Here is an 11104-nt window from a genome sequence, read left to right as displayed (position 1 = left end):
TGAAATTGTCGTGATAAATTAGTCCTCTTCATAGTATAACATATACTTTGTTCAAGAAAATATAATACCTATATTAAAAAAATATATATACATATTAGCTCCATGGACAAATTATTTCAAAATAACTATTTAGACCTGCAATAGTGGCTAGGCACCTGTCCAGCGCATAGTATCTAAGAGAGATCCACCTCCTGTAGCTCCCTCGCAACAAAAAGGAGAAACTCTCCATCTGTACCAAATCTTTTCATATTTAGTACTTAAATTACAACTAGTATACATAAACCGTTTGTGTCCCATGGTATCATCAACAGGATCTATCTGAGAATAAGGCTCTCCAGATCCATCCACTTCCTGGCAATGATCACTTTTGCCAACATAAACAGGGTAATGATAAGTAGTTTAATAAGTTTATGTGTGTCCACAGCTAGGCACAGGCCAAACAAACATAATCTCGGATTGATGGAGGGTTCGCCCACGTCCAGCTGAAACACACATTTTCCCACCTCCTGTCAGAAGGAGGATACCAGTGGGAAGCTCCATTTCATATGGCAAAAATCACCTTCCGTACTTACATTTGGGGCAATTAACTATCTGTTTCTTACTAAATTTGGAGAGTCTGGAGGTAGTGAGGTATCTGATAAAGGCACTGATTTGGTATGAATTTTCCAACATACTATTCCAATCTTTATTACTAATCTCCCCTATGTCAGTTTTCCATTTGTTTCACAATTTCTGAAGGCCATCCTCGCCCTGTTTTTTCAAGAGAATTGAATATATATTCAAGACTTGATGTCTTGTGCTCAGCCTCTTTAAGTGCACCCCTTAGAGGGTCTTCAATAAAATCCGGTCTGGTTCCCCTAAACTGCAAAACCAAACCATTTCTAAGTTTTTGATATCTATAGAAATAACTTACAGGTAGTTTGTACAGTCCTTGAAGTTGTTCAAAAGAGCGTAATATCCCGTCTATATATATATTCCCAAGTTGGAGGATGCCATATGAGCGCCAGGCTTCAGCTTCCCCTATCCTTACTAGATCATCAAAATCTGATTTATACCATAATGTGGTATTAGAGTCATAATCAGAGTTACTTATCATTTTAAGTGAAGTCCGCCAAATCTTTAGAGCCTGTGTTATTATGGGAGGGTCACCTATAGCTCGACTACCAGCTAGGAGAAATTGGATTCAGCAGTGTCTAGATCCTGTTCCAGAGACCAGTAGATCATGAAGGTTTGAGCCCTCATGAGACTACAACCACATGTTAATATAGGCTAATTGAGATGCAAAATAATACATTCGCATATTTGGTAATGAAAGTCCCCCTAACTGCCAGGATCTACATATGTTAGTACACTTGACACAGGCTCATTTATCCGCCCATACTAATGAGGAGATTAAGCGGTCAATTGTTTGAAAAACAGACGGGTATATAGATTGGCGATTGCTGTAATATATACAGGAACTTTGGTTGACAGATCAGTTTTACCAAATTAATCCGACCCGTAACCGTCAGTAGCAACTGTTTTCAAGCATGAATTCAGTCTTTGAGATAATCGATTTGAGATTGTAGATTATATTGAATTTAGTGATTCATATTGTTAGAGACTCTTATACCCAGGTATTTAAATGTGGGAGTCCACTTCAAAGGGGTCTGTAAGTCTAGGCCTGTTGGGCAGGGACCCTTGACCGGAAACACAGAAGACTTATCCCAATTAATCAGGAGTCCTGAATGTATGCCAAATATCGTAACCACTTTCAAGATCACTGGGATGAAACTATGAGGATGAGACTGAAAAAGCAACAAATCTTCAGCATATAGAACTATCTTGTCTGTCCTAGCACCCACCGTCAGCCCATAGATATCTTGATATGTTCTAATGACACACGCCAATGGTTCAATAGCTAAAGCAAAGAGGGTGGAAGACAAGGGACATCCTTGTCTTGTGCCTCTGTTTAGAACAAATTATTGGGATATAAAGCCATTAACACACACTTTAGCTCTGGGACAGGAATAAAATAGTTTAAATTATTGAATGAAGATTGGTCCAAACCCAAATTTTATTAATACCGCCCACAAGTACCTCCACTCCACAGAATCAAAGACATTGGCAGCATCTAACGACACCACCACTGCTTTTTCATCTGCCGAGTGTGGCAGCTGTAGATGACAAAAGAGTCTACGGAAATTAATTGCCGTTGATTTTCCCGGCATAAAGCCAGTTTGGTCATCATGTATAATCTCATCTATTACGTAGTTAAGACGTACTGCTAGTATCTTTGCCAAGATATTTACATCTGTTGTAAATAAAGATATAGGGCTGTAAGAATCAGGAAACAAGGGTCCTTCCCCACTTTAGGGATAAGGATTATGAGAGCTTCATACATAGACAGGGACACCGAGCCCAAATCTCTTAGGTTTGTAAATGTGTCTAATAGATGGGGAACAAAGAACCCTATGTGTTTCTTATATAATTCAATAGGGATCCCATCCAATCCCGGAGCCTTTCCATTAGGGAAGGAGAAAAGAGCAGCAGTTACTTTTTCGGTTGTTAGGGGTGAGTCTAAATATTCTTTGCTAGTCAAACTCAGCTTGCGTAATTGTCAAATATATGTCTAAGTCAGTCAGAGTATTGAGCTTTGAATGCATATGCATCTTTAAAATAATCATAAAAAACAGTAACAATCTCCTCAGTCGAAGTATGTACAATACCCAAATTATACCTAAATCCGGCTATTACAGTCGCCGCCTTCTCAGATCTAGCTAGAAATCTTCCACACTTATCTGTCTAGAAATATTGAGTGTGTTTAGCAAACAGTAATTTGCGTTTAGATTTGTCCAGGAGATAGTCCAACCATTCTCCCTGTGCCATCAACCAAGCATGTTTGTCCGTTGCTAAGCGAGAAGTAAGATATAACTCTTCAAGGCGCTGTAATCTGGATTCTCTCTAAAATTAATTCACACTAAAAGATCCCCGTAGGAAGGCTTTAAAGGCATCCCAGAGAATGGGGGTGCAGACGTAGGAATGTTAGCGGCAAAATAACCTTCCCAAGGGGTTACGTTTCTAAAATATTTGGATTCAAGGAGCATTAAAATCTAATGTGAGCATTAAGGGAGAGTGGTCAGAGAGAGTGGTACTTGCCTTGTGGCATGTATTTGGCATCCAAGATAACTGGCACTAGTTGCTTAGAAACAACATTTAACTCAATTTGCGGAAAAAGCACAATGAGAAGCAGAAAAACAGGAGAACCATATTTTTCCTGGGTGTCTTAAATACCACACATCTACCAATCCCATTTCAGCTACCAAGCCAGCAAATTTCAACTTTCCATATTCTCTCCACCTACCAATAGCTGGATCAAGTACAGCATTAAAGTCTCCAAGGCAGAGTATTAGGATACAAGGAGATAAAATCACTGCATTTTTGAAGGACCTCACTATTGTTAGGGGGTGGAATATAAGTACCCAGTTAGATGTGTGAAATTAAAAGTACCACGTAGGAATATTAATCTGCTCAATGGGTCAGTTTTGACAACCTCTAGTATAAAGTTAACTCTCTTTCATATTAGAAGAGATACTCCTCTGGAGTTAGAAGTATAAGCATCGTGATAATCCCACCCAATATTGCACTTATTACTTGATAGTAAATCGGTAATAAAATCCATGGCAATGTGGGTCCACTGTCTCAAAGGAATGGGTGAAGGAAAAAGAAGGCTATAGGGTACTTGACTGGGAATCTTGTGCTGAGCACAGATCACACATGCTGAAACAAATGTCCAAGTGGAGAGTTGGCCATCAATAGCTCCTTGCAATGAACTCCAGGGTTATATGAGTACTAGCATATGCAGAAAAGTGAGAAGAATGCGCCCATTGTAGGAGTTTCTTCTGAAATTTGGGCGGAACATAAGTCTTGCCAGGAGGAGGAGTCATTAGAGGTTCTACGGAGGTGGAGAAGAGGATTTTGGGGTCCAGAATAGGATGACTCTCCGATTCCTCAAGATTTTGTTCATTTTCAAAGGCTTGAGAGAGAGCATCAGCTTTCTTATTGTCTCCAGGTCTAAAAGTAATATGAAGGGCAAACCTAGAGAAAAAACAGAGACCAGCGAGCTGGATGGATATTTAAACATTGAGCAGATTGAAGGTAAAACAGATTTGTATGATCATAGGAAAGCGGAAACTTTTAAGGACGTATCTTCACTTGGTAAGGGCAAGTTTCTTTTGGCAAGAAGAAATTTACGAGAATAGAACCCACACAGGTGTAACTTCCCCCAGAATTATTTCTGAGAAAGTACTGCTCCTACCCCAACAGAGGAGGCATCAACCTCCAAGAAGAATGGTAAGGTAGTGTCCTGTTGTTTGAGGACAGGAACTGATGAGAAGGCCACTTTGAGAAATTTGAAGGTTTCAGACACAGCCGCGGACCAATTTTTGACATCCTTTGCGAGTGAGAGAAATGATGTTGCCTATAGCAACCAATCAGATTCTAGTTATCATTTATTTAGTATATTCTACAAAATGACAGCTAGAATCTGATTTGTTGCTATAGGCAACATCTTCACTTTTTCAATCCCACAGCTTGATAAATTTACCCTTAGCTGTCTAGATACTATTCATCTCCTGAAAAGCAAAACAACTAATAAACACGCTAGGCCCTCCAATCAGCTCCAACATTAAATCAGTAGCATTCACATTTTACAAATAGGCCTATTTCTCCTAATGGTTTCCAACTTTTTTAGCATTCCTACTACATCAATAATTACCCCCAACAATGTATTATATTACATCAATAAATCCCACCCACATATGCACACTAGATCAATGTCATCCCAACACACACTACAACAATCAGCAATACCCCTTACATTACAGCAATAACCCTACCCCACCCCACCACATTATAGCAATCGTTTATACCACCCCACATTACAGAATTACCCATCTACATTTCAATTATATCCCTCAACCCTCCATATTGCAGCAATATCACAAAGCCCCTCCACATTACAGAAATACCCGCCACCCATGGCTCTCTACAGTATAGCAATATCCAGCTCCACCCCTGCACATTAGCACCCAGTTTTCCCGGGTATTCACATGTTTGAAATTCTCAAAATTTGGCCTTCAGAACGCTGCTAAATTAATTAATATACCAATACTTCTCAAAGTGTTTTGCAAAATGCTGACATCATCATAAAGATTTTGCTTCTCCCTCCACTTTAGACTTAATAAAAATGTAACAAAAGTACTGTGTTATTAAACTCACGTTACACCTGTAATAAAAAACAAATATTAGTATAGATGTGTGTAGAAAGATGGAAAAATTCCAACACTTCTGGGGCTAAATGTATCAAGCTCTGATTTTTTTCAGCGATTTTCCGCGAATCGTGAGAGATCATGGGCGATTTTTTTATGTGGAAAGACGCCATATGTTATCCTACGATTTTTAGATTTCAAAAATACAGTCTATGGCGATTTGTGTCGATTTCAAAACACCTATCACCCCCGTCTTTTAGTCAAACTCGCTGGAGATTAAACACCACTCGCCCAAGTTTCAACAGAAACTGAAATTTGCCTGAGATTGAACAGAAAAAAAAAGTATGCTGTTGGAGCTATTTGGCCAATGTTAACATAACAGGAGATACACAATACAAGTTTTATATATGAGGGTAATCATGATTTTTGGTTTAGAGGGGCAAACATGATTATATTATGGGGGACAAATTATTTTATGATTATATAAATATTATATTTATATTCATATTATATATTATAATATGAATATAAATATTCATATCCAGAGTTTAATTCTTCTTATTCTTGTGCTTTTCTGTTTCATTGTGTCTCCTTAAAGAAACGTTAATGTACACTTAAGAATAGTAGTGGGGATTTGCCATATCCCACTCCTGTACTGCCCAATCAATAGGATTTAAATCCGCCCTATTATCCTGGGAGTTTTGTTAATTGTACATTACACAGTTTGCAGAACATCTGCATATATTTCAGACATTGTTATGACCTTAAGGGATAAATTAGTTGGTGAAAGTAAACCATATCTTGCTCCAAGCACTTAAACTTTCTCCTCTGCTTCTGCAAGCCGTTACGTCATGTCTTAAATCACATCCCTTTCAGCAATTTAGTATTCACCATACATATATATGCCATGGACTGATTTACTAAAGAATCCAGATTAGACATACTACCATCTGCAGCTTCTTAAATTTGGGGCTTCTGACATTCAGATTGTGTGTATTAGAGATTCTGTTGCACGAACTGCTAGCTCTCTGCTCTGTAAAAAGTTTTACTGTTAAGCATACTGTTTGTATGTTTGCATATTTATGGCTGCCAGTTTTCTCCATGGGCGGACATATGAGTTTGTGTCCATCAAGAATTAATACATTTCTTTTGGGGACCATTAGTATTTCATGAAGTGGAATAAGTATGCTCCTTTGTATTGGGACAGTCCTTTTTCTAATATCCACACTGTCTGCATTGGTGTCATTTCCGTTTTTCCATCTCCACTGGTGGAGCTAAAGGGTGAGGAAATGCTGAATTTTGTCCATGATATACATGGTGTCCATCTTGCCATGATCCCTCATATATACCATATTTTCTAATCTTTACTGACTTGTGTGGACAGAAATGCTATTTGTGTCTATACTCTTGGCATAGGAAACATAGCACACTCCATGGTTTCTCCTGTGTTGGACCTGCAGGATTAAGGTGCATTTTTTCTGTATGAGTTACCATATTGTGTGTAGCGGCCATCTTTTGATCTGCCATTTAACATTTTCCCTGACCTTTACTGACCTCCTGTTTTTCAATAAGTCTTGCTTACACTTTTCTATAACCATCTCAAGCTGGACTCGTTTGCTGCACTTAAGTGTGTGCAGTATTAACATATGGAATTTTTTCCACAAACATGTGTATCACGCCTTGTGGAAGCCCTATTCCCTGAACTCTAGTCACCTTTCTGTACATGGATTCAAATATACCACATAGAGATAATGGCTCATTGTTGTGGTTGGATCTGGGGCTTGTTATGTTAGGAACCATTTTTAGGAGCTATTTCAACAGATGCCTCATCTCACAGCACTGGGGTCATGAGTTCGATTCTCGACCATGGTCTTATCTGTTTGGAGTTTGTATGTTCTCCCCGTGTTTGCGTGGGTTTCCTCCCACACTCCAAAAATATACTGATAGGTTAACTGGCTGCTATTAAATTGCCCTTAGTCTCTCTTGGTCTGTCTGTGTCTGTGTGTGTGTGTATGTTAGGGAATTTAGACTGTAAGCTCCAATGGGGCAGGGACTGATGTGAGCGAGTTCTCTGTACAGCGCTGCGGAATTAGTGGCGCTTATAAATAGATGATGATGATGATCTCTTATTGAAGTAGATGGGTAACCACAAATTAAACAGTTCAATTTAATGTTCTGGGTCCACATTAAATTTAGCACAGTGTCCTTCAAAAATATCACACTGCAGCCCAAATAAATCTTAAGTAAACCATAGACCAGTTTAAAAAACAAATAACAGCAGAGTAAATGAATAAAGAAAATTGTAGGGGCTGATCAATGTTGTTGAAGATCTTTATCTTCTATTTCTCCAATGGATATCCCAAAGGCTTACATTGTAAATAATGGGTTGGAAATTACTGAATTCCATTAAAATTAGTTACTACCTCTCAATTAATAATATACAATTTTAATTTTCTAACTTTTTTACAATAAAAAAGCAAAACTTTATCATACAGTTTCTAGATGGAAACAAGTGCAACACTTAATTACTACATTCTGATAAGTCCTTAAAACGATGCAAAATGGTGTCAGCTCTTCTTATTATTCAGTTAACTTCCACAGTGTATTGTAAATATAATCTCAAAATGACTTACATTTTTAGTCTTCATGACGGACCTTTTTCATGGTTATCTTTAATTTGCTTCATATGATCACAGATACTTTTAACATAGTACATAAACAGGGTATGAATAATTATGCACAAATAAAAAAATAACTTTATTATAAAATTGATAGGAAGGAGGAAAACCTTCAATATTCATATACAAAGAAAATATATATATAGTATGTATAATATTTATAATAAATATAATAAAATAAGTAGGGAGGTGGAAACATATCAGGACTATTAGACAGATCCAAGAAAACAATAATCTGTATATTAAGTGGAAAACATTTTAATTCAAAATCTTTATTAAGACCATGTGGGATCAAACAATCTAATTTAAAAATCCAGGACATTTCTGTCCTTGTTAACTGGTTCTCTATATTTCTATGTTTCCAGTTGATCTGGATTAAATCTGTGCCCAGAAAATGAACATGATCTTTTTCTGAACACCCATGTTTCTCTTAAAATGTGTTGTTACTGAGTATGTTATATTTCATCTTTCTATATTCCTAATGTGTTTCAAACACGTTTTCTGAGCATCCTAGTATTCTACCCTATATATAACAAACCCAGTCCAATAAGTATATAATATTTTTTTGAATTACACCTAATAAAATGGTTTATTTTATAGGTCCGATTCTTTACTGTAAATTCCTGGATTTTACTATTATTAGTCTTAATAGTGCTGCTGTCAGGAGCCGTCCCCGCACTCACCATCAGTGCCAGGGACGGACACCTTCCTCTGCCGGCAGCGCTGTCTGTTTGTCACACTCCGCTCCCCGGCAGAGCCAGATTTAGACCTCATGGGGCCCTAGGCAAGATACTGGTTTGTGGCCCCCTCCCTGTAAAAATCCATAGCACTATAGTTTTTTAGCATAACATATACCCCTATTCAGGGGCTGGCTGGCAGACTTTAGCCTGGGGAGGCAGGCATATAGCACTGGTCCATAAGTAGTGTCCCATTTTTAAAGGGTGGTCTCACCGCCGGCCATGGGAGGGCCCTCTGGGGACCGCTGGGCCCTAGGCAATTGCCTAGGTTGGCTAGTGGTAAATCCGGCCCTGCTCCCCGGGTATCTCCACCCAAGCCTCTAAACACTGACTGCTACTTTAAACTTCGCTTCCTAGTGCAGACTATCAGTCACGGTCTGCACCTGTGATTACTTCACCTGTGTTTTGGTCAGTTCTGCCATTGGTCAGCCTCCCTTTATAAGGTCCCTCCTTTCACCTTCTTATTGCTGGTTCTTCAAGTCATACCTGATTTGATTCTGATGCCTCTTCTGTGATGCATATCCCGTGGAAGCTGTACTTCATCGCTGCTGTATGGTCGATCTCCGCATGCCTGTTCCACTGCCTGTGGTAAACGCTATGATCCACACCTGTTACCTACTCGGCCTGCACTGCTGACTATTGCTATCCTGTTCCACAATCCGTGGTAAGCTGTGCTTCATCGCTGCTGTGTGTTCATCGCTGCTTTATGTTTGGACTTCATCGATCTCCGCATACCTGTTCCACTGCCTGTGGTAAATGCTATGATCAACACCTGCTACCTACTCGGCCTGCACTGCTGATTATTGCTATCCTGTTCCACAATCCGTGGTAAGCTGTGCTTCATCGCTGCTTTATGTTTGGACTTCATCGATCTCCGCATACCTGTTCCACTGCCTGTGGTAAATGCTATGATCAACACCTGCTACCTACTCGGCCTGCACTGCTGATTATTGCTATCCTGTTCCACAATCCGTGGTAAGCTGTGCTTCATCGCTGCTGTGTGTTCATCGCTGCTTTATGTTTGGACTTTATCGATCTCCGCATACCTGTTCCACTGCCTGTGGTAAACGCTATGATCAACACCTGTTACCTACTCGGCCTGCACTGCTGATTATTGCTATCCTGTTCCATAATCCGTGGTAAGCTGTGCTTCATTGCTGCTGTGTGTTCATTGCTGCTGTATGTTTGGACTTCATGACATTTCTAACATTGCCCACAATTATCAACTTTCTAAGTCTTTCTGAGCAAGAGAAATCGCAAAACATAGTCGTTTCTTCATTGCCGTACAAAAACAACGCTTTTTTACACTCCTATCTCACTTTCTCTTGGAAACAATGACTTACATCTTCAGTGATCTTCATTGAACTGTGTATTGTGTTCCACTCTTTAGTGGTACTTATTGTGACTTTGATCATTACGTATGCAGTCTGTACTATTGAACGTTGCTGACGGTTACTACTCTTGCATATCTTCGTGATCATCATTTGCAATTATTCAAGTCTTCATTGAACTCTTGTATTTATGTTTTATAATAAAATGGTAATCTTCGTTTTCACCATTTGATGTCCGAATTGGATCATTCTTCTGCTGTGTAACCTGTTCTCTATCTGTCTCTCTGGGAGCTTCCCTGGAGGGCCGCGACCTGCAGGGTGGAAGCCGCGGATGCCCAAATTCCCTTGCGGGAATCCCTGGTGTACACCTTCCATCTTGTTAGACTCCGCGCCTCCAGGAAAGTTTAGTCAATACCCATTGAGACAGCAGGATCTCACTCAATCATTCGTGAGCTAACCTGCCACTGTTGCTAGGCAGCTGGACGCCGTCCTCTCACCTCAGGATTGCTGTGCGCATCTCTGTCTGCTCGCGTTTCCGTTTCCTAGCAACAGGATGCTTCTCTGCACTTCCTGTCTGCGGTCAGCTGTCCAGGCTGCCTCCTGCACTGCCACCAATCAGGGATTGGGCTCCACTATTTAAACCTGCATCTTACACTAGGTAGAAGCTAGAGTATATAGGTCTTCCTATGCTCCAGCGTTCCAGCCTGCTCTCAGACTGACCTCCTGTGCACCAACTTGGCTCTCCCTGGTTCTGCTTCTGGATCTTCGTTCCTGATTTCTCCCACTGTCTGACCTTTGGCTTGCTGACTCTGATTTGCCTTATCCTTTGATACAACATTTACCAGTACGGTTTGACCTCTGCCTGCACGACCACGTCAGTTCACCATCCACTCCGCTGATAGCTAGCTTGGAGGGTCGCGACCTGCACATCCCTTGCAGCAAACTCCAAGCTCCCTTGTGGGGTCCTTGGCGAAGACTGGGAGCGTGTTTAGACTCCGCACCTCTTAGATTAGCAGAGCAAATATCAGCAAGTGGCCTTCAGCCCCTGTGACTCGTAACAGCTACAGGCAGAGCACACCCCACACTTGTGGATCCCCTTAGTTTTTTTT

The sequence above is a fragment of the Mixophyes fleayi genome, chromosome 4 (genome assembly GCF_038048845.1).
Source record: "Mixophyes fleayi isolate aMixFle1 chromosome 4, aMixFle1.hap1, whole genome shotgun sequence".
NCBI classification, from domain to species: domain Eukaryota; kingdom Metazoa; phylum Chordata; class Amphibia; order Anura; family Limnodynastidae; genus Mixophyes; species Mixophyes fleayi.
This window is presented reverse-complemented; position numbering follows the sequence as displayed.